Here is a 25,426-nt window from a genome sequence, read left to right on the forward strand (position 1 = left end):
CCAAAAGCTGCATATTCCAGCTGTACGAATGGATGTTTTCCTAACGGCAACGAAAACCAGTTCAGAAATTGTCCCTGTGTATAAAAAAAACAATAAATCAAAGCTGAAATGTTGTGAAGACTGATGTTTTCCATCGCCCTGCCGAAGTATTTTAAACACTTTTCCTTATTATAATTTAAATTGACCTTGGAGCCAAGAATGTTATCAAAGCAGGAGCTCAGATTACTCAAGTGATTATCTTGCCACATACTGAGTGATATATTTTTAATCCCTGCTCTTCTTCATCTTTTTTTTTTTTTTTTTTTTTTTTGCGGAGGCAGCAATTCAATAAATAATTAATGTGGTTTAATCCTTTGGCTATTTTCCCTCTTGTAAAAAAAGAAAAAGAAAAAGAAAAATAATTGGTCTTCAATCATCGATTTTACTGCAACCCAATATTATTACCCTTCTAATCATCCCCTTGCCCCTGGTACAAAGCTTGGAGTATGAGTGAGCTAATGTTATACACTGCCGTCACCTCAAGGAAGGTTTAGTAACGGCAATTTTCCCCATATCAGATAGAAGCACCAACCTAGATTGAAATGATGAGGCCTCACAACCTCCAGTAAGTCTGGGACGCATAGCCTTGCAGCTTCCAATGGAAGGTTGCTTATTTTAAGTCGTCGGTCCAAACTGAGGTTGGGTAATGTATGTATTAGATATATATGCAGTTCCAGCACCATTGTCTTTATAAGGGAACTAGGGAGACATTCGTAGTGAGTTCCAGCACCCTTTTTTTTTTTTAGAAAAATGGCACTGTATGTTCTATTGCAGATTTGGAAAAGGGCAACCAAAATAATCAAGTGGGTTTGGCAACTGCCATATGAGGAATAGTCGCAGCATTTAGGACTTTTGAGCTTGGGGTGGGGGGAGACGAGTAAGAGGCAACATAATAGAAGTTTATAAAATTATGGAGAAGGTGGATAAAGAAGAGTTTTATTTCCTCTCCCATGACACTGGAATTCATGGATATGCAATGGCGCTGAATGTTGAAAGATTCAGGAAAGATAAAAGAAAGTTTTTCTTCACGCAGCGCATAGTTGAACCATGGAGACCCAGTGTGGTGTAGTGGTTAAGAGCAGTGGACTCGTAATCTGGTGAACTGGGTTTGCTTCCCCGCTCCTCCACATGCAGCTGCTGGGTGACCTTGGGCTAGTCACACTTCTCTGAAGTCTCTCAGCCTCATTCACCTCACAGAGTGTTTGTTGTGGGGGAGGAAGGGAAAGGAGATTGTTAGCCACTTTGAGACTCCTTAGGGTAGTGATAAAGAGGGATATCAAATCCAAACTATGGAACTGGCTTCCACAGGTGGCAGTGATGGCCACCGACTTTAAAAGAGGATTGGGCAAATCATGGAGGTTAAGGCTATCAACGACAACTAGCCACCATGGCTAAGCTCAGCCTCCACGGTCAAAGGCAGTAATGCTTCTGAATACCAGTTGCTGGAAACCACAGGGCAGGATAAATCCTTGCACTGATGGGATGTGTTAGTTGTAGGCTGCCCCTTGGGTTATGTTGAATGCTAGTCTCACTCTGAGCAGGTCAAATGGAATTGAATGGACATTTCATAATTTCAGTGGGTCTACTCTGAACCTCCATTGATGAAGCCCTCAGTTCTGCATATGTGTCCTAGTGGGAAACAAGTCAATTGCATATCTCTTCCTTCCTTGTAGATAAACAGATTTGGAGCAGTTCTTAAAAGCCTTAGGGAATTTATGGAACTTGGTTGAGCCAGGACAGGGCAAGTTCCAGTTTTGCCTTGAATTTAAATAATAACCAGTTCCTCAACATTTAAATCGCACAATAGCGTGTATAGATTTCTTGAAAGATGTCCAATTTACTCAGAGATGAAATGGATATATTAAATGTTGCTTTTTGCCATTGGTTTGAATACCTACAGCTGCCGCATTGAGGGGGAGGCATACACTCAAGTGGTGTACAAGTTTTATGAAATAGTAAGTTACAAAAGTATCAGAAGAAAAGTAGAAGCCAGGATATTCGTTAAGAGAATCCTCAGCCTTTGAAGAGAAATATTTATCCAGTGATAGAAAACAAATTTGATCAAAATTGCATAAAAACATATAATATGTTGCTTTGCTTTTACTACGACGATGAATAGGTGAAGACATACAACATGAGTTGGGGCTGAGATTTAGGAGAAACCATGAGGTCTGATGTTTGCAAATACGGTTGGGAAACAGGAATTAAAAAATAATAATTCATCATGTATGTGTAGGGAGGAAAAGGTGTGGGTAACCTAACAAAGGGGAGGGTTTTCAAATGTGTATATCAGGTAACCCCACCCACTTCTGCGGGTGGCAAGATCTAGAACCAATCTAGATTGGAAGCAACATGTTGAAGATGATCGTGAATTATTCTGGATTCAGGGGAAACTACATTTTGTCTCCTTGATCCTTGCCCATCCTGGCTAATAAAAGCAAGCTGGGAAGGGCTGGGCGATGAGCTCTGCAGGGTGGTGAATGCTTCCCTCTGTGAGGGAGCCTTCCCAGACACATTGAAAGAGGCGGTCATTAAATCGCTTCTTTAAAAAATATCTTTAGACCCAGCCAATGTGGCCCAGTCTCAAATCATCCATTCCTGGGGCAAGGTGATTGAGTGGGTGGTTGCTGAAAAACTCCAAGCATGCCTGGAGGATGTGGACCATTTGGATCCCTTCCGATCGGGATTCAGACCTCATCATGGGACTGAAACTGCCTTGGTCGCGCTGGTCAATGATCTCCAGCAGGCTAGGGACAATGGTAAAAGCTGTTTCCTAGTTCTGCTGGATCTCTCAGTGGCCTTAATGTTCTACTGGAATGTCTAGGGGAGCTGGGATCTGGGAAAACTGTTATACTGTACAGTGGTTCCGCTCCTTCCTCCAGGGCCATGTCCAGAAAGTGGTGTTGGGGGAAGAGTGTTCAGACCCCTGGGCTCTCACTTGTGGGGTGCCTCATTGTTCCATCCTCTCCCCCATGCTTTTTAACATCTACATGAAGCCGCTGGGAGAGATCATCAGGGGGTATGGGCTGGGTGTTCATCAGTATGCGGATGATACCCAGCTCTACCTCTCTTTCAAATCAGAACCAGTGAAGGCAGTGAAGGTCCTGTGTGAGTGTCTGGAGGCGGTTGGAAGCTGGATGGCGGCTAATGGATTGAGGCTGAATCCTGACAAGACAGAAGTACTGTTTGGGAGAGATAGGGGGCAGGAGGGTGTGCGGGACTCCCTGGTCCTACATGGGATAACTGTGCCTCTGATGGATCAGGTGCACAGCCTGGGAGTCATTTTGGACTCAGCTGTCCATGGAGGCACAGGTCAAATCTGTGTCCAGGGCAGCTGTCTACCAGCTCCATCTGGTATGCAGGCTGAGACCCTACCTGCCCATGGACTGTCTCGCCAGAGTGGTGCATGCTCTAGTTATCTCCAGCTTGGACTACTGCAACGTGCTCTATGTGGGGCTACCTTTGAATGTGACCCAGGAACTACAAATAATCCAGAATGCAGCAGCTAGACTGGTGACTGGGAGCGGCTGCCGAGACCACATAACCCCGGTCTTGAAAGACCTACATTGGCTCCCAGTATGTTTCTGAGCACAACTCAAAGTGTTGGGGCCTCGGCTCAGTGTACCTGAAGCAGCGTCTCGACCCCCATCATTCAACCAGGACACTGAGGTCCACCGCCAAGAGGCTTCTGGCAGTTCCCTCACTGCAAGAAGCGAAGTTACAGGGAACTAGGGAGAGGGCCGTCACGGTAGTGGTGCCCCGCCCTGTGGAATGCCCTCCCATCAGATGTCCAAGAAATAAACAACTATATGACATTTAGAAGACATCTGAAGGCACCTTGTTTAGGGAAGTTTTTAATGATTGATGTTTTAATGTATTTTTAATCTTTTGTTGGAAGCCACCCAGAGTGGCTGGGGAAACCCAGCCAGATGGGCGGGGTAGAAATAAATTATTATTATTATTATTATTATTATTATTATTATTATTATTAAGTTGGTGTGCTGACAACCTTATAAAATTGTTTTGGAAACAGATACGTGCTGCAATGGAGGGGAGGACAGAAGAAAGTTAGAACATTTTTATTGAAGTGTACAAGGAGTACAATAATTATTTATTGAGACACCATTTCTTACATCATGGGTGCTGCAAAATGGTGTTGTGCAAAAGGCTGTAATCAGATACTAATCCTATTGATTGCAGAATGGGAATCAAAACAGTGTGATTAGGCCATTACAGAACCTGCAGGAGGGGAGAGTGTTCTTGTTTTCGAATCCTGTTTGCAGCTTTCCCACAGGCACCCGGTTGGCCACTATGAGAGCAGGATGCTGGACTAGACTGGCCAGTGGCCTGATCTAATGTGGCTCAACTTATGTTCTTAAGTCCCACCATCCCTGATCACTGGCTATGCTGGCTGGGGTTTGTGGGAGCTGCATTTGACTACTGTGCCATATTTCCAAATTTTAAAAGGAGCCAAGGCCTTCCTCAGTGTTGCTCCGGTTTTGCCGTCAAAAACAACACCACAGAAATGACATGAGAGGCGAGCACTAAGAGGTGTCCATCTGAAAGCATCTCCTACCGCTACTGTGAGCTACAACTTCAACATGCGCCTGGGTTTAGAAGTGCGCTACCAGCAACTGCTGGCACTGAACTGAGGTTAATTCATTAGTTAATTAATTTATCTAAGTAGCTGACAACACTGTGCTTGGAAAGAGTCAACGGGTGGCGTGTCTGAAGTCTTATCTGCCATGTGGAGCCAGCATTTCCCCAAATGCAAACCCTAGCTTTGTTGAAGCAATCTCTGAGGATAGCTTTGGTATGAGCTATCTCTGCGCAGGGCGTCTCCTGAGCAAATTTGTCCCCTGTGATTCCTAATCTGCTACCATCCCTAACAGGCACCTCCCACACTTCTCCCCCCCCCCCTTTGCACAGAACAGCCTCAATACCTACACAGTCAAATGGGGAGATGATGGTTTGCTCAGCATGGCAGCGCCTGAACTTCTTGAGAGCTTCAGGTGAGCCCTCGCGTGTGTATATAATCACATTCTGCATTGTTTTCAGCATGCAAACATAAATATCAAATGATTGGGTGCTTGGAAATTGTAATATAGATTGTCACCCGCTCAGCTTACTGTCATTGGTGCAGATGCAATATGAGGCACCCTCTGCCCACCAAAGCAAAGGTCTTCTGTTTGTAGGTTGTACAGTGTACATATGTGTGGTGACTAGATTCTAGCTGCAAAGAAGAAACCAGGCACTGGTGGAGGAGGATGAGCAAGCAGAGTGACTGAATGGATGGGGAGCAACAAGAGAAACTGGAAAAGAGCCTAAACTGTATCAGCTGATGCAATCAGCAGCTACTACAGTCACCCGGAGGCTCCTTGCTACATGGAGCCTTGTTTGTGGGCTCTTGTGTGAACCAGAACATAACATTGGAAGGAAGCTAATGGGCCTTCTAGTTCAACCCATTGCCTCTAGGCAGGATGATCTAATAGCCCCATAACCCATCCCAGTCTCTTCTGTCCTTGAAACTCTCCTGAGCCTTCTTTTCTGTCACTGAACTGATTTTATCTTAATTCCACCCCCTTTTGCTTCTTAATTTACTTCCTTTTTAACATTCATGCCTGTTTTGCTCCTACTGAATTTTTCTTGTTACAGATAGGTAGCCGTGTTGGTCTGCCATAGTCAAAACAAAAAAAAAAAAAATTTCTTTCCAGTAGCACCTTAAAGACCAACTAAGTTAGTTCTTGGTATGAGCTTTCGTGTGCATGCACACGAAAGCTCATACCAAGAACTAACTTAGTTGGTCTTTTAGGTGCTACTGGAAAGAAATTTTTTTTTTGTTTGTTTTGAATTTTTCTTGTCCCTGAAAATGTCAGGGTGGCAAATATTTTGGGGGGAATGATGAAAGAAAAGAGGATTTTAATTAATTTATTTATTTGCAATTAAACGAATGGATGCATACTTTAAAAGGAACATGGCTATTTTTTTACACACCATGTTCTTTCGGTGCCTCCTATGCGATCAGGAGTCCATGTTGCGCATCACAGAGCAGGGCCATTTAGTGCATGCCTGTAAAACTGCTTCCCAAGTCTTCAAGTGGTTTATTAAATTTGCTCCTGGCATTGATGTTAAAAAATACATAGTATCCAGGGCATGTGCATCTGATTACTCTCCTGAATGTTTGCCCGTGTTCACAAGACTAGAAAAGCATGTGCAAAACATAAATGTGCATTTTAAAAATCTATTTATTTCATAAATTTTATACGCTGCTTTATTTTAAAAAACAAAACAAACAAACCCAGAAACCTCAAAGCAGTTTAGAAAATAAAATTATCAATAAGAAAAATAAAATTATCAATAAGAAAAATAAAATTATCAATAAGAAAAATAAAATTATCAATAAGAAAAATAAAATTATCAATAAGAAAAATCAACGACAATAATTTTAAACATCCAAGAAGTTAAAATAACAATAGACTAAGAGCAGATTAAAACTGACATCAACTTTCTAAACATCTGGGTAGGCTTGTCTAAACAAGAATGATTTTAGCAGGCATTAAAAAGAGGGCACTGAAGGCATCTGCCTGATGTTAATAGGCAGGGACTTCCAAAGTGTGGGTGCCACTTCACTTTAAGATAAGAGTTATTGCAAATGCGGAACAAGTATTTTAGCATGGCTCATAGGAATGCCTTTACTTTTCCTTTTCTTACTGCATTTTTGTTGTTTTAACTTATTACCTGTAGTACCTAGTTTGCACAGGAATCCTAAACAGCACCTCCTCTTTTTTTTTTTAACCAGAAGCCTCTAGCTGCCTGTAGCAGCAGCTGGTTTTAAGAGGCACTATCAGCGGCCCCAGATCCCTGTTCCTCTGCCTAGAATGCATCACCTGCTCATTCATTCACCCTCAGCTTATGGAGGCATTTTTATTGCAGGATCAGAGTGAAACAGGAAAGTCACACAGCCCTATTTACCGTATTTGTTTGTTTAGCTTGACAGTCTGCAAAGAACAGGTCCGACGGCTTCAAACTATAATTGGCTTGAGGAGACAACAGAGAAAGGGGCAAGATGGAAGCATGGCTTTCCAGGGGGGAAATACGTGATTATTTCAATGTTCAAAGCATCATGAATGCACTCTTCTTAAAACACACAGGCACAATTCATTGAGCCACCTTTAGAGCATGAATCCTGGGTCATGTGAATCGACCCTCAGTGTTTCTTATCACTCCACTAGATAACGATTGTTGTTGTTTAGTCGTTTAGTCGTGTCTGACTCTTCGTGACCCCATGGACCAGAGCACGCCAGGCACTTCTGTCTTCCACTGCCTCCCGCAGTTTGGTCAGACTCATGTTTGTAGCTTCGAGAACACTATCCAGCCATCTCATCCTCTGTCGTCCCCTTCTCCTTGTGCCCTCCATCTTTCCCAACATCAGGGTCTTTCCCAGGGAGTCTTCTCTTCTCATGAGGTGGCCAAAGTATTGGAGCCTCAGCTTCAGGATCTGTCCTTCCAGTCAGCACTCAAGGCTGATTTTCTTAAGAATGGATAGGTTTGATCTTCTTGCAGTCCATGGGACTCTCAAGAGTCTCCTCCATCACCATAATTCAAAAGCATCAATTCTTCGGCGATCAGCCTTCTTTATGGTCCAGCTCTCACTTCCATACATCACTACTGGGAAAACCATAGCTTTAACTATACGGACCTTTGTTGGCAAAGGTAACGATAGGCATGATTAAAAGGGAATAGTCATGGCTCAGTGGGAGAGCATCCGCTTTGCCTGCAGAAGGTTGCAGAATGAATTCCCAGGGCTGGGAGAGATCACTTGCCCGAAACCCTGGAAAGCAGCTGCTGGTCAGTGTAAACAATACTGAGCTAGTTAAACCAAAGGCCTGACTGGCAGCTTCCTATGTTCCTAAAGGTGGAGATGGTCGCCATCACTGTTTGGGGTTCTTGTGGATTATTCTGCTTTTATCACTCCATCACACTTTTGTCCTCTTCTTCCATTTCTCCAAGACGATGAACCTGTTTCGACAGACATCACTTGTTCATGTGACTACAGACAGAGGCATCTCAAGGAGAGCCACATAGGACAGTGAAAGGAGAGCAGAAACAAATAAGTTTGTTCTTTATTTTCTGTGCCTTTTATTTTTACACCAAAGGATTGAGAAGAGAAAACATCTGAAGGGCCCAGAGGGCACCCAGCTCAATGGTTGCATTCCAAAAACGCTATGTCATGTTTTAAAGATTTCCAAGTGTTTCTCAAAGTGTGCTGTGGCATTTCTCCAGCAATTAAAAGAAAAGGCATTGATGGGGAGAGGGGAAGAATTTTGTAGGGCAGGCAAACAGTGGCAGTTGGCTCCTACCTTTTGTAGAGAGAAGAGCTGTTGCTTAGCTTTGTGGCATTCACTCTCTGTTAAGGAAGGAAGGGAAATGCTAAAGCCATAAGCAAAAGCTTGCGCCTCCAAGGAAAATATCAGCTTCTAACCAGTGGCGTGTGGTGAAATGTTTTGTAGGAGAACGGCTAAGGCCAGAGGCACCAGCTTGCAAGGGCAATTGGGGGGGGGTGTAACAGTGTATGTGTGACGTTGTGCATGTGAGCATCATGCCTCCCTCCCTAAGCTGAGCAGAGGCTTCCCAGGCTTTGGGAAGGAGATGGCAGGCTTAAATACTTTAATACTTTAATACTCTAATTTACTGGGAACATTTAGAGGACTAGCCTAGTACCCCTAGTCCACTGACTGCATGCCACTGCTTCTAACAAAGGTTTGCACTTGCTCAGCAATTATTATTTTTATTAGATCGTTTTTATTAATTTTGTAATAATTTATTAATTTTATTATTAATTTTATTATTAATAATTTATTATTTTATATAATAAAATTAATAAAAATCAATTTTATTAATTTTCTAATAAAAGACATCCAATTAACATATCAAATCATAATCCAATAAAAATAAAAACTAAAATAAAAAGAGGTCTAATTATCTTCCGAATTGTAATTATTAATTTTACGGCTTCCCATAGTCTGAACCTTGAAGCATGTCCAAATCTCAGTCCTTTTTTTTGTTTTTTTTAATAAAATATTTATTGAGATTTTACAAAAACATAGGTTTAGAAAATACAAAGAGAAACATAGTAAAAGAAAAAGATAAAAAAACAAAAACGTACAAAAATTCATAAAAAATAAAAAAATAAAAATACAAGATACAAAAAAAAAGATAGATAAAAAAGAATTAAAAACAAATCCATTTTTTATAACTTTAAATTCGTTAGCTTGTTTCCTTGACCTCCTCACACCTCCCCTTTTTGTATTCCCATTTAAGTAATCAAGTCAGCAAATCCTTACCCTCTTTCATTTATCTTAACTCTATATCTTAACATATTGTACCTCTATATTTTCATCCTTTATCAATTCATTTTTGCATATTATCATAACTTTGTTGCTAATGCCACTTATTTTCAATCCAACATCATTTTTAACATTCATTAATTTTACAGTGTTTCTGAAGATAGTCTTTAAATTTCTTCCAGTCTTCTTCCACCAACTCTTCTCCCAGGTCTCGGATTCTGCCAGTCATTTCCGCTAATTTCATATAGTCCATCACCTTCATCTGCCACTCTTCCAGGGTGGGTAAATCTTGTGTCTTCCAATACTTTGCAATCAGTATTCTTGCTGCTGTTGTTGCGTACATAAAGAAAGTTCTGTCCTTCTTCGGCACCAATTGGCCGACTATGCCCAGGAGAAAGGCCTCTGGTTTCTTCAGGAAGGTATATTTAAATACCTTTTTCATTTCATTATAGATCATCTTCCAGAAAGCCTTAATCTTTGGGCACGTCCACCAAAGGTGAAAAAATGTACCTTCATTTTCTTTACATTTCCAACATTTGTTATCAGGCAAATGATATATTTTTGCAAGCTTGACTGGTGTCATGTACCACCTATATATGATTTTCATAATATTCTCTCTTACGGCATTATATGCCGTAAATTTCATACCGGTGGTCCACAACTGTTCCCAGTCCACAAACATAATGTTATGACCAATATCTTGTGCCCATTTAATCATAGCAGATTTAACCGTTTCATCCTGCGTATTCCATTTCAACAGCAAGTTATACATTCTTGAAAGTATCTTAGTTTTGGGATCTAACAATTCTGTTTCCAATTTTGATTTTTCCACCTGGAAGCCAATTTTTTTGTCCAAATTATAGGCCTCTCTTATTTGATAATAATGTAGCCAGTCTCGCACTTTATCTTTTAATTTCTCAAAACTCTGCAATTTCAGTTTATCTCCTTCTTGTTCCAAAATTTCCCAATATTTCGGCCAAATCTCAGTCCTGCCTCTCGTCGATATTTCCATATTTCTACATCTTGATTTTAACTCTCCGCACTTGCTCAACAATTAAGCATGTGCCTTGTGCTTAAAAACTGTAGCCCAGGCATGCAGCTCGACAATGGAGCATCTGCTTTGCATTCAGAAGGTCCTGGGCTTAAGTCCCAAACTGTGGAGAGATTCTGCCAGTCAGGGTAGACAGTAGTGAGCTAGACGGACTGAGGGTCTGACTCTGTAAAAAGGAGCTTTCTATGTTCCTAAAAGCACACAACACACCAGGGCCTTCTTGGTGGCTGCTCCCAGACTTTAGCTCTCCCTAGAGAAACTAGATTGGCTCCCTCCTTGTCCTTCTGCCATCAGGCAAAGGCTGTTTTATTCCAACAGGCCTTTGGGAACTTACTTTTATTTAAAGGAAAGGGTTTTTAAAAGGTGCTGTGCTATTCCTACTATCTGTATTTTTACAGATCTGTTTATATATTGTTTTAATTCATATATATATATATATATATATATATATATATATATATATAGCCTCCTGTGTTTTATCAGTGTTGTTTTTATTTGTGTAAGCTGCCTTGAATCCTGGTCTGGGAAGAAGGCAGGATATAAATAAATTTAATAACAAAGAATAATAACAACAATAATAATAACCACACAGACTTAAAGCATATCAAGCACACATTTAAAGGATGTGACTTGCCCAAAGGGTCCTGGGAACCGAAGTTTCTCCCTCCCAGATCTACAATTCCCAGCACCCTGGTCAAATTACAGTTCCTGGGATTCTTTGAGGGAAGCCATGTGCTTGAGATGTGCATTGGATGCACCTTAAATGAATGTTGTGGGTCTGTGCTAGATTGATATTAAGAGCAGTTTGGGAATGGAACCAATGACCAAGAGGATTGGGTAGACTGTTCTTCACTGGTGGTCTTCCTGCAGAGATTGGACAGCCAACATTCCAGTGCTGGACTAGATGAAGTCTAATTCCATTATTCAATAGGTTGTACCCACCTAAGATCTCCTCAAAGTAAACCCATGTCCACTCACTTCCATACTCAGAGTAGGATAAGCATTGGATGCAACCCAAAGGGCAGGATCCAACTAACGCATCCTGCCCGCACAAGGATTTCCGCTTGTGCAATGGATCTTCTCACACAGTGATGCCCTACAGCCTCCCCCAATCTGCTCCGGAGGATTGGAGGATCCCCTAGAACAGATTTAGCAGGGTGGGAGGAGAGGGAGAAGTTGCATTGCACAAGCAGAAATCCTTGCCTGCAGAACGAGTTCCATGGCGCTGCTTTGGACACAACCCTACGACCCTCAAGTATCTCCTACTCCTCCTCTAACTGTGCTCTTAAGGTAAAGGTAAAGGGACCCCTGACCATTAGGTCCAGTTGTGGCCGACTCTGGGGTTGTGGCGCTCATCTCACTTTATTGGCCGAGGGAGCCAGCGTACAGCCGGTCATGTGGCCAGCATGACTAAGCCGCTTCTGGCAAACCAGAGCAGCGCACGGAAACACCCTTTACCTTCCCGCCGGAGCGGTACCTATTTATCTACTTGCACTTTGACGTGCTTTCAAACTGCTAGGTTGGCAGGAGCTGGGACCGAGCAACGGGAGCTCACCCCGTCGTGGGGATTCAAACCGCCGACCTTCTGATCAGCAAGTCCTAGGCTCTGTGGTTTAACCCACAGCGCCACCCGTGTCCCAACTGTGCTCTTACACACACACAAAAGATGCACAGTTTCCTTCTCAACATGTTATCAATGCATTCGTGTTCTAGTTGAAATCGCAGTCCATCAGCATCTTCCCGCAAATGTCATGTGAAGGAAAAACCTGCCAAGCACCTCTTCTCCTCTCAGTCTCATCAGAACAACCAGCAGCTTCTTTGGCAGAGCTGGTGAGGTTATTCCAGGGCAGGCCCAGTGTGGATGGGAGGAGAACATGGCCCTAGGTAGATCTGATTTGTATTGGATTTGGCTATCAAGTCGTTGTTATGTCTGGCTTGGCTTAGTTTCTGCTGACATCATGTAAACGGAGGAGAAGTCAGGCTGGATCCACTTCTGCTACTTAAATTAATTACCCTGGCTGGAAATCAGTTGCTTCGTGAGCAGTCACGGCAGCAAGGGGGGGGAATCATGATGGAAACTGTTAATAAATTGTCGGGCACTTTGCATACAAGGAGCTGATCTGCCAAGACCTGAGGGGAGCACTGCTCAGACACCCCTTTCAGCTGATGGGAGAAAATAACAAATCTATTTTTACATGCGAAGGGATTACAATACAGGGCGATTAAGTGAGTGCTAATATATGTGCTCCAATTGTCCATTTTTCCTGTTTTCTGGCCTGTTCCCAAGGTAAATTTATCATCACCAGTTGATCTGTAATGTTACTTTCTCATGGTAACCAATACTCAAAGAGCATTTCTCATGTATGAGTATGAAATAATGAGTATTTCTCACTTTCTCATGGTAACCAATACTCAAAGAGATCCACAACATCAGAAAAGTTGACATAATAAAATAGAACAGTGGTTCCCAAAGTTTTTCAGGTCATTGTCCCCTTGGTTCCATAAACTCATCCCTAGTGCCCCCTGCCCTGTAAAAAGCATTATTTGGAATAGTTGTTTGCATGACCCACTAAGGAAGAAAATAATGCAACAGAATTCCAAACAGCAGCAATTAATTGCACATTTATTCAACATCCAATTAGAAGTATTTAGTTTAATTAATTCAAAAAGGAAAAGATGAACTTGTTCCAGGGATATCAGCTTTTTAAAGTCTGATAGTCATTTACACTTCCCGCACACATACACTGGCATGCCTTTGCCTCTATCTGCCCCTCTAAGTAATCCCTGTTGTTTTGTCCATGGAGTTTTCTTGGCAGGGATACTGGAGTGGCTTGCTGGTTCCTGCTCCAGGTGGATTATGTTTAGTCAAAACTCTCCACTATGACCTGTCCGTCTTGGGTGGCCCTGCACAGCATAGCTCATAGCTTTTCTGAGTTATTCAAGCCCCAGAAATCTCTATGTGGGACAAGAAGCTACAGTTAGAAGTGGATATGACCAAATTGCAAACTTGCGCTGGATTATGGAGAAAGCTAGAGAGTTCCAGAAAGACATCTACTTCTGCTTCATTGATTATGCAAAAGCCTTTGACTGTGTCGACCACAGCAAACTATGGCAAGTTCTTAAAGAAATGGGAGTGCCTGATAACCTCATCTGTCTCCTGAGAAATCTCTATGTGGGACAAGAAGCTACAGTTAGAACTAGATATGGAACAACTGATTGGTTCAAAATTGGGAAAGGAGTATGAAAAGGCTGTATATTGTCTCCCTGCTTATTTAACCTATATGCAGAATTCATCATGCGAAAGGCTCGGCTGGATGAATCCCAAGCCGGAATTAAGATTGCCGGAAGAAATATCAACAACCTCAGATATTCAGATGACACAACGTTGATGGAAGAAAGTGAGGAGGAATTAAAGAACCTTTTAATGAGGGTAAAAGAGGAGAGCGCAAAATATGGTCTGAAGCTCAACATCAAAAAAACGAAGATCATGGCCACTGGTCCCATCACCTCCTGGCAAATAGAAGGGGAAGAAATGGAGGCAGTGAGAGATTTTACTTTGTTGGGCTCCATGATCACTGCAGATGATGACAGCAGTCACAAAATTAAAAAAACACCTGCTTCTTGGGAGAAAAGCAATGACAAACCTAAACAGCATCTTAAAAAACAGAGACATCACCTTGCCGACAAAGGTCTGTATAGTTAAAGCCATGGTTTTCCGAGTAGTGATGTATGGAAGTGAGAGCTGGACCATAAAGAAGGCTGATCGCCGAAGAATTGATGCTTTTGAATTATGGTGCTGGAGGAAACTCTTGAGACTCCCATGGACTGCAAGAAGATCAAACCTATCCATTCTTAAGGAAATCAGCCCTGAGTGCTGACTGGAAGGACAGATCCTGAAGCTGAGGTGCCAATACTTTGGCCACCTCATGAGAAGAGAAGACTCCCTGGAAAAGACCCTGATGTTGGGAAAGATGGAGGGCACAAGGAGAAGGGGACAACAGAGGACGAGATGATGACAGTGTTCTCGAAGCTACGAACATGAGTTTGACCAAACTGTGGGAGGCAGTGGAAGACAGAAGTGCCTAGCGTGCTCTGGTCCAGGGGTCACAAAGAGTCGGACACAACTAAATGACTAAACAAGTAATTCCACCACCTCACAGGGGGCTGTACCATCCACATGGGGAATGAGTGAAATAGAGAAACAACTAAAATAGTAGCAGCTACAGGATACATTAAAAATGTCTACCAGAGGGTGGCAATGTGAGGTTGAGCCTCTTTAGTGGTGGTACTTCATTTGTGGAATGTGTAGCAAATCTGGCGCCATCATTATAAGCTTCTAGGCATCAGGAGAAGACCTCCATGTTATCCCAGACTTTTTGGTTGCTAATTTTGGACCACACCTTAGTATGATTCTGGCCTCTTAGGTGCTGGTCATCTTTAAATAGGGTGTGTGCTAGGATTTGTCTTTTTCATAGTATTACTGGATGAGCACTTTCGGAAGTTTTGTCAAATTTGTTATTGCTGCTATTGTTATTTTTAAAAACTGATTTTAGCTGTTTTTGTGTTTCATTATGTTGTAAGTCACTTTGAGACCTTTCGTCTGTGCAAGGGGACAGATGAATGCAAATAATAATACAAATATTAATAAACTAATCAAAACACCTCATATATGTTGCACAAAGGTTTGGCAATCTATGGCTAATTCATACTAAGGGCTTACAATAGAAATACAAGGAAGTTGTGCAAATGCATCCTCTCTCAGATTAAATGCTGTCCTGAAGCAAGAAGGCTTAAAAAGAGGATTAGGCAAAGTCATGGAGAAGAAGGCAACCAATGGCCACAAACCACGCTGGCTGTGCTCTACCTCCACTTTCTGAGGCAGTACGGCAGTTGATGGGAATCACAAATGGGTAAAGCACTATTGCACTCAGGCAGATAAAGATAAAGGATCCCTGGATGGTTAAATCCAGTCAAAGGCAACTATGGGGTTGCGGCACTCATCTCGCTTTCAGGCCAAGGAAGCCAGCATTTGTCCACAGACAGCTTTCCAGGTCATGTGGCCAGCATGACTAAACCGCTTCTGGTGCAACAGAACACCGTGACAGAAACCAGAGCACATGGAAACGCTGTTTACCTTCTTGCTGCAGTGGTACCTATTTATCTACTTGCACTGGTGTGCTTTTGAATTGCTAGGTTGGCAGGAGCAGGGACCGAGCAACAGGAGCTCACCCCGTTGTGGGGATTTGAACTGCCGACCTTCTGATTGGCAAGCCCAAGAGGCTCAGTGGTTTAGACCACAGCGCCACCCGCGTCCATCCACTGTAAGTGGACTAGATGGGCTGATCTAGCACTCTTTGTTGTCTTCTTCTTCACTTTTTGTTTTTTAATTTTTTAAAAAAATGTTTTTAATTACTGTTGCTCTGGTCAAAATAACATTTTACACAAACAAGTCAGCTAGATTACTGTGGATTTAGGAGACACAAAATATGACAACAGCATGATGATGGTTCAAGGTGGTATTTTAACGATCACACAGACTTCTTGCACACACCTATCATTCTCTATGGAAAAATACCTCGACAGAAAAATATAAAAACCGTGCTCTCTTTTCTGGAATTCACAAGTTGAAAAGGAACAAACTGCCACTCTCCAAGCGCTCACAGACTGACCAAAAATGGGTATATTGTTTTCAGGCAAAGACCACCATGGAATAGAAAGCCCTATTTTAAAAAAGAAATCTAGCAGGGATCTTTTCAATGGCCAATTCAGCGTCAGAAACTGGAAATGAGGAGGTTCTTAAGATTCCAGTTTGATGGTTTCTAGGTACAGTGAGCAGCATCTGTAGCTGGAGTCAGGCAGGGCTCCCCCATCCTAAGCCTGATGGAAATGATCCAGACAGAGGTCAAGGACCACATCTTGCAGGACTCACAGCTGGCTGGTTTTCAGGTAACCCAAGGAGCAGCTGCAGCAGACGGGCCCCACATTAGGGATAGGAGAAAAGTTCATCCGGTTTGTATCTTAATGTGAACCTACCTAGCTTCACCTTCTCAATGCAAACACACAAGCTGAAGCACAGCTGTCCTTCGGAAATCTGCATTTCCCTTTAGAAAAATGGAGTGGTCTGTGAAAAAGACATGATTAGAACTTTCCCAGGTGCTCAAGGGAAAATAGAGAGTCATAGAAATGGACTTGGTTTTCTGCTCATCCTTGTACATGTCTCAGTACACACATGCACAAACCGATTAGTCATTGATTAATGTGCATTACTCATGGGAACCCAAGGAAATGAATACACCTTCTCAAAGATCTCCTCAGCCCACAAAGTGTCCTTCATTTAAATGTAAATAAAGCAATTATTCCCCGGTGATTTAATACCGCAGAAATACTTAGCCCATTAAACGTCAGTTAGGTAAGACACTTTCCCATCCTGGTTACAAAAGAGTTAGTCATCGATAGGTGTAGAGAAATAATCATTTGTGGTCGGATTTACAAAGGAGCATCTGCCAGACAAAGGCTTTCCTTCTTCTTAGTCCTATTTGTGCATAAATTGATGGGGAGCCGCAAGCCAGCAGGGTGACAGCCGCTGTCGTAAGTGCAAAGAGAATCTCACGAAACTGGAAGCACACGGGGAGGGAGTGGATTAAGGGCCTCAGCCAAGGCTCTCAAGAGTTTCTGCAGAGGAGAAGAGCAACATGGATCCATGCAGGCAAAGCAAGAGAAAGTTCACTGTAGCGTGACACTTAGCCTCCAGTGGAGGATGTGCAGATTGCAAGCTAAGTGCAAGAATATCTCTTGGCTGCAAGCAGCTGGTAGCTTCACAAGGCACAGCTACACCAGTGGTGACTGGTGCCCATTGGGGACGGGTAGGATGGGAGGAAGGGAGACCCACAGTAGGGGGCACCAGAGCCAATGACCAGACAGAGCCAACAAATTCTAGTTTTGCCCCGTGATCCTCCCTGCTGGGTTCTACAAGGGCAACCACAAGACTAAGGAGGAGGAGGAGGAGGGACTGGGTGAGGGCAGGCTGGGATTGGTGGGGCAGTGCCCCTTAGCCCTAATGGACCAACCTCCACTGCTCAGGAATAAGTCCTACTGAATTCAACGGGGCTTACTCCCAGGTAAGCGAGGTTAGGTTTGCAGCCTAGGGATTGTCTCAATTGCCAGTACTACCCAGAGCAGACACATTGCTATGAATAGACATGGCAAACTTACGTCCATTAATTTGCATGGGTTGACTCAAAGTCAAAGTTAGTTGGCTACAACCCCTGAGTTCTGATATTAGTCCAGGAGGTGAAGACCAAGTCCGTTCATCTCAGAATTCACAAAGATCGGACTCAGCCAACACCCTTTGCTGCTGTTCTTAATGTAAGCCGGTCTCCTGTGCTCTGGTTACTTCAAGAATGTAACGCATGGCGTGCCATTGCCCTTCAAGATGACTTGGAGGCTTTGATTGGCACACAATGTCGCTGTCAGAATAGTCACTAGTTCACAAGAGTATAAGAAGAGCCTTCAGCTGGATCAGGTGAAAGACCCACCTAGTCCAGTGTTCTGCTCTCACAGTGGCCAACCAGATGCCTGGGGGAAGTCAGTGAGTGGAACCTGACCACAAGAGCATCTTCCCCACCTGCGATTCTGAGCAACAGGAATTCAGAGGTGTAATGCCTCTGACAGTGGAGGCAGAGCATAATCCATTATGGTGTAGCCAGATGGGATCACAGAAACCAATTCTGAAAGAGCTACCCATTTGCTTTCAAGCCCGGTTCAGGGCGCTGGGGCTTCCCTCTCAAGACCTAATGCCTGAAGCAGCTCCTGCTAGGGTGGGGGATATCTCTGGCCCTCCAGAGGCTGTTCAACTACAACTCACAGAATTGTAGAGTTGGAAGGGACCATGAGGGTCGTCTATTCCAACCCCCTGCAATGCAGGAATCTTTTTGCCCAATGTGAGACTTGAACCCATGACCCTGAGATTAGGAGTCTCATGCTCTACCAACTGAGCTATCCTTGATCACTGGCTGGGACTGATGGGGGCAGGAGTCCTGGAACTTCTGGAGGGCCCAAGTTTCCGCATCCCTGCTGCTGCAGGGGAGCGTAAACAATGATACTGTAGAAAGTGTTTAGTTACTACAGGCATAGGCAAACTCGGCCCTCCAGATGTTTTGGGACTACAACTCCCATCATCCCTAGCTAACAGGACCAGTGGCCAGGGATGATGGGAGTTGTAGTCCCAAAACTTCTGGAGGGCCGAGTTTGCCTATGCCTGATTTATTACATAGCACAGAAGTTAAGCCCTAGTGCCTTAACTTGCAATTGCTGTGCTTTCTGATACATAAGTGGATTTTGAAGCAGCCTGACTCCTCTCTTAAACTGATTGCTTTTAAGCTTTGGAATGCAGAATCAGCCAAAGCAGTTAAATTAATTTGGTCTGGCCAGAATGCACATGGTGCTGCATAAGCACTCAGTAGAATCATTTAGAGTCAGTGGTTCCCATTCAGACTAGCACAGAGGCAGCCAGAGGTGTTCAAATTGCTTGGAACACATTTCATCCATTTGCGAAACTTTAACATTTGACCCGATGTGGAAAGTTCTCTGACTCTCACTCATGATTGTTGTAATCTCTGGTTTATTCTTATGATCATAAATCCAAGTTCAGGTTAAAACCCAGAGCACAAACAATGATACAGACACGGTACCATTTCTCCAATGTACGGTAAGTATTGCAACCAATCAATTGAACTCTTACGCAAACGACACTTAGGAAAAAGTTGCCCACCTGTTCGGTGATTTATGGGACTCTGCCTAATAAATAGGGCATTACAAATCTTCTGGATGCCGTGGCAAACTAGTCAGAAGAGGGTAAATTACGGTACATGACAACTCAAGTCAAAGTAAAAATTACAGTATAAAAGTTCACATGTCTGGGTTTCAGGGACTCCCACCTTACATGGGGTGGAAATGTGATTTTCCTGAAGTCCGGCTATTAGTAAAACATTAAATCTTGGAAGTATGAATGCTTTACAAACGTGTATATTTCAAACAGAAACAAGATACGAAAGTGAAGTGCCATAACAGGGCAGAATGCCACAGATCATGGGGGGAAATAATATAGATTTTTTTCTCGCAATATCAAAAAAATTGTTGGATCAAAGCTTTAATCCAGAGTGGCTGGGGAAACTCAGCCAGATGGGTGGAGTATAAAAAATAAATTGTTGTTGTTGTTGTTATCATCAACTTTGTATGGATGTGTTTCTTTTTTCTTCCTTTTCTCTCTCTCTCCTTTTCTTATTATTCTGTTCTCTTTAGATATTAGCTTTGTTTGGCTTTTATTGTATTATATGTTGAAAACATTTAATAAAATTGAGTTTAAAAACAGTAACAACTTTGACCCAACTTTGTTGTTGGGTCAGGCATTAAAGGGGATTCAAACGAAACGCCAACCGAAGGATTTTTATGTACAAATTTCATGGAGCTGTTTACTAGAATAGGACTCTGTTTATGTCAGGTGTACAAAGCTAGATACTGACAAAGAAAAACGAAGGTGTAACCGAGATTTTAGTCTGTGCTTTAAATTGCCTTTCCATCTGCAACCAACTGGAATGTTCAAAAAGAGAGCCAGTTCCTACACTTTGATGAGCAAAGAATGCCTGAACTCCCCCTGAACCAAAGCAGGGTCTCAGCCGGCTAATTCGCTGTCAGATACTTGATTTCCTGAGGATTTGCTGGTTTATTTTCTTGTATCACCTCCTGTTCAAGGAGACACTTGCAGGTGTTTTAAGCTTCCCATAGCCGAGGCTCACTGGTTTCCTATTGTCATCAGTCCTCCCTTCGGAGCGAAATTAAAAAACCAGAAAAACAGGAAGCTTTGTGGCAGCTATTAATGAAACTGTATATTTGGAAAAGATTCTGAAAGCTGCTTTTCTTAGATCCATCAGCAAATGGCAGTTTGCAGTGCCAATCCTTACTGTTAAAGAATTCCAGTGGTGAAGAATGTTTTCGTTCATGCCAATAGAGCTTGTGTTGGGAGCTCCTACAGCCCAAGAAAATGCGCCTTTAATCAGACGGGTTGCGTTCAATGCTACTCCTACTTGAAGTAGACCCATTAAAATTAGACTTTAATAAAATATTTATTTGTGTCAGCCACAAACCACAGCAAATGAATCAAATACAATAAAGTATAGTCAGATACAACTAAGTGGTTGGCTTTACAAAATACATTCTAAGAATTTACGCCTATACAAATGAAAGAGTTAATGACTGTCCTTGACCACAAATAAGGCATATGAGCGAATGAACCAAAGCTGCTCGTGCCCATTAACTTCGGTGGGTCTACTCTGAATAAAACTAGCATTGAATGCCACCCCATGTGTTTGGTACCACCTAGCTTTACATTTGAGGCAGGCATTGCAAATACTGATATTTGTATTTACAAGCTAGGGGATGCACATTTTGGTAACAACCTATGTCACTGGAAAGGCATGATGGAGGGGCAGGTGCCCTGGCTGGGAAAGAGGCTTTAGCAAGCAGATGCTTCTTTTAACATGGGAATCATTTCTCAACCTCAGCCCCCATCTGCAATACTGATCCACCTTACAAGTTTGTTGTAAAGATTACTAAGGTAGCGACTCTCTCTCTCTCTCTCTCTCTCTCTCTCTCTCTCTCTCTCTCTCTCTCTCTCTCTCTCTCCTCTGCTGTATTATACCCAGGGTGTGAAATCCCCATTTAGTCTGCAATTCTACACCCACGTAAATGGGAGTGAGCCCCGCTGAACTTAGAGAGGCTCCCTTTTCAGTAGACATGTAGAGGCTTGGATAGAAAATAAGAAAACATACATGCATTTCTGCAAAAATCAGTCCCAGGTTGGTGAACAAACTCAGGATGAAATCAGATGTGAAGCAGGAGATCCGTTGACAGGATAGATCCCTGTGTAGCAGCTTTTGATGGCAGGCTGATTCAGATTGGAGACATGGCTTGCAGGAGAGGATTTTAACTCTCTCTCTCAATTTTCCCAATCTGGATCAGCCTTCTGTAGCTGTTGTTTACCCTGCAGGGGGGAAACAGACCCATTATCCAATCTTTTAATTTGCCTGTTATCCCATCTTTTAACAAGAGCATTGTTGTTTGATTCCAACTAGACTTCATAGTTTTTCTCTGCCTAGATCTGCAGAGCTGTTAAAAGCAAAATGGTTTTTGTTATTGTTTTTTTACAGTTTAACAATGTTCTCTCTCTCTCTCTCTCTTTCTCTGTCTGTCTGTCTGTCTTTTAAGGAAAAACGAGTTGGGTTCCACCTAAGATAGCAGGAACCTAATGAAGCTTGCAGCTCCTAACATAAACCGAGCAGATTGAGTTATAAATTAAATGGTGACACCTCATGTATAAAAGTAATTTTAAAGCACAGAATATATTAAGTCATTCGCATTCTCCACAGTTAATTCATCTGTCATCGAGTGACTCATAAACTATTTGACTCCATGACAGCTCCGAAGGAGAGCAAGCCAGGAAGTTTTCCTGCAGGTGTGCATCTGGGCGGAAGGGAAAGAAGTTTTGTACGTGCGTCAAGGCGGGGTGAAGACGATGGCGGGGAGGGGAGGCTTCATGGAACTGTCAAGAGCCCTGTAAGGGAGGGGGAAACTCGGGGGAGGGGAGAACAATTCAATTTTCTTTGCATTTAATAATTTGCACTTCTCAAGCAGCAAACATACCTCTACGCAGAAGGGAGTGAGAGCACACCTTCTCTCCCTGTCCAACGCTCCAACCATTAGGTAGGCTGAGGCAGCTGCTTCAGGCGACACCTACGTGGATTGGCAGAAGTTTCCCCACCATCCCTCCTAAGCTTTGCCTGCTGCTTTCAGGTATAGTGAGGGGAAATACCTTACCACTGGTACTGAAGGAAGATTTAATGACACAGCTGGTCAGATTCTTTCCATGGAATGTCAGAACATTAGAAGAGTCTGCTGGATCAGTCCAATGACCCATCTACAGGGGTGGACCTTGGGGTCTCAAATGCCAATGGTGCCCTGTGCAATGCCAAAATTTGTGCTCCATTCTAAATCGTAGTTGTGGCGTCTCCTGCAGTGCTCCCAAGGCTCTGCACTCAGTGTGACCAAATTGGTTGCGCTCTCCTAAATCTGCCTCTACCATCTAGGTCAGCACCCTATTCTCTCAGCGGTTGTGTAGCGTGGTGGTGGGGGCACCGGGGGAGTTGCCCTGGGCGCAAAATTGCTATGGGCACAAAATTTCAACACCCTCAGTATCATAGCTGTCAAGTGTCCCTTATTTGGCGGGACAGTCCCTTATCCCAGCTCCATGTCCCGCTGCTGTCCCTTATTGATGATGTCCCTTAAATTTCCTGGGTTTCAAAGGAAGCAACTCCTCTCCCTCCCTCCCTGCCGGCCAGGGAGGAGGGAGGCTCCAACTGTGTTGCTTGGCTGCATTGCTCACCCAATAAGGAGTCTAAGAACGACTGGGGGGTGGAGCTTGCATGCCTTGTGCCAATCAAATTGGCCGCGTTGCCTGAGGACTCGCCTTTGCTCAGCGCTTCCCACAGGAGAGGTGACGGTGGTTTTCCTTTGCCGGGTTGCTGCGCTATGGGAACCACCACTTGAGGCTTCGTTTGGCTGCTGGTTGACTAAAATCCCTTATTTTGGCTGCTGATCCCTTATTTTCGAGGCTGCGGGTCCCTTATTTTCAAATCTGTAAGTTGACAGCTATGCTCAGTATAGCCCTACTTCACAGGGTTGCTGTGAGGAGCCTCATACACTATGGAGGAAGGGTGGGACATGGATGTAATTTGCGACTCAGCACTTTTTGTCCTCACGCCGAATCGCTGTCGCAAGTCTAATTGGCAAGGCGGCACTCTGGCATCCTTCTTATCACTGGATCTCTGATTGGGCTGGGATCAATCAAGGACGGAGGACAACCAGGGAGCATCACTGTCAAAGCAGCAGTGGAGAGGGGAAAGAATAAGTGAGTGTAATGCTGGGGTTGGGAGGAACAATGAAGAGGTTTGAGGAAACGTTTTAAACCAGGCATCCCCAACCTTCGGCCCTCCAGATGTTTTGGACTACAATTCCCATCATCCCTGACCACTGGTCCTGTTAGCTAGCGATCATGGGAGTTGTAGGCCAAAACATCTGGAGGGCCGCAGGTTGGAGGTGCCTGTTTTAAACCTTAAAATTCTCCTTCCTCCTCCCCACAAATTGTATTTATTATATTTATATACCACCATTTCCTCCAAGGAGCTCAACGTGGCATATGTGGTTCTCTCCCTCCTCATCTAATGTCCACAACCACCCTGTGAGGTAGGCAGCAACTGACCCAAGGTCACTCAGTGAGCCCCATGGCCAAATGGGGATTTGAACCCCTGGTTTCTCCCAGATCCTAGTCCTTATTTAATCCCCACAACCCTCTAAGGTACGTTAGTCTGAAAGAGGCAGTGACTGGGCCTATTGAGCTTCATAGCCGAGTAGGGATTTGAACCTTGATCTCTCCCAGGTCTTAACAGCCTGACGCTCTAACCACTACAACCTGCGTGGTTCTCAGTTTGTCAAATCTCTTTAACTGTCACAGGCACATCATACCAGGCCAGTCTTCCTCCATTCCTCCTGCAACATTTTCCTCTCTTTTTTTTTTGCAATGTGTCAACAGCCCACCATGATTTACTGCTCATTCTGCGTGTGCCCCCCCATCCCTTCCTCCTGACTTTCCATTTTAAGATACTCAGCTATCATCAGTTCTTGGGGGCCTTTTTTTTCCGACCGCAGAACTCAAGTGCTTTGACCCTTCCAGGGCTCATTAAGCAACAGATGAAACTCTGTACGAGCAAATTGCCCAAGAGGCAGCTCACGGCCTGGCAGCCCCCATTACCAGGGAAATATTTCAAAGCCGGCCTGGCTCTTGGGTTTAAAAGAGGCATTGCTTTGGCTCAAGTAACCCAGCTGTTCTGTTCCGAGATAAAGACAAAAGACCTCCAGTCGGGAGAGGAGCACACAAGGGATCGCTTGTGTGTCTCATCTCCTGGGCTACAAAGTCGGGCTCATTATCCAGACAACACGCCCCTTCCGAATCTACTCATTTGTTTACTGCTCATAAAGATGGTGTTGTGGGGAAAAGCACAGCCTTGTTTGCCTTACGTATATTTGAGGTACTTCGGTGGAAGTGATTCGTAAGTGAAAATAATAGCAATCCCCATCATACTTTCTTACTCAGTTGCGTTATCATGTTACAAGCCTGTACTTTTGCATGTGTTCCCTTCACTCACCAGCATCCCATCACAGGAGAGCATGACCTGGAAGCAGAACTCAGGACAGAGCCGTGTGGTTCTCAGAGTGGGCAGCACCTGGGAAGGTGCTAAGAGGCAGTGATGTAGCTTGGGGGCACAGGGGCAATTGCCCCAGGTGGAAAATTGTTAGGGGTGAAAAAATTCAACACCTGGTGCTGCCTCAAAACAGCTGTACGCTTCCATTGCTGGGCTCCACTGAAAACAGCTTCTCCAAATGTTGAAATATACATTTATTAAGCAACCAGAAGCCTTTCTACTTGGAATAATAGGTTTGGAATTGCCCAAAAAAGATGTCAGATTGTTTTTGTATGCCACAACTGCTGCTAGAATTTTGCTGGCCAAAAATTGGAAATCACAAGAAGTACCAACAGTGGAGGAATGACAGATGAAGATGATGGATTTTTCAGGGCTAGCCGACCTGACCGGAAGAGTCCGCGACCAGAAGGAGGAGAAGTATCAAGAAGAATGGAAGAAATTCAAAGATTATTTAGTTAAATATGTTAAGATAAATTAAATAGAATTACTTGCGAGTATCAGATTGGCCTAGGATTTAAATATGTGATGTTGTAGAATACTATGGATAAAAGTTAAAATGATAAGAGGTTAATGGATCAAGTAAATTTTATGTGAAATTAGTTTTGGAAAACTGCTACAATGATTTATATGGAAACTCAGCCAGGGGGACTCGAGGAAGTCACCCAACAATGATAACA

At 43.4% G+C, this 25,426-nt stretch overlaps 1 long non-coding RNA gene across 1 annotated transcript in view; it reads right to left on the minus strand.

Annotated features, from left to right (window-relative positions):
* The window catches only part of LOC310750828, a 107,996-nt gene extending 82,786 nt beyond the window's left edge, over positions 1-25,210 (minus strand). The window contains exon 1 of the long non-coding RNA XR_014542316.1: positions 25,097-25,210. This is a non-coding gene — a long non-coding RNA (uncharacterized lncRNA). The remainder of the gene's footprint in view (positions 1-25,096) is intronic.
* Positions 25,211-25,426: the final 216 nt, after the last annotated feature.

The sequence above is a fragment of the Podarcis filfolensis genome, assembly GCF_964270895.1.
Source record: "Podarcis filfolensis genome assembly, chromosome: 15".
Classification (NCBI taxonomy): domain Eukaryota; kingdom Metazoa; phylum Chordata; class Lepidosauria; order Squamata; family Lacertidae; genus Podarcis; species Podarcis filfolensis.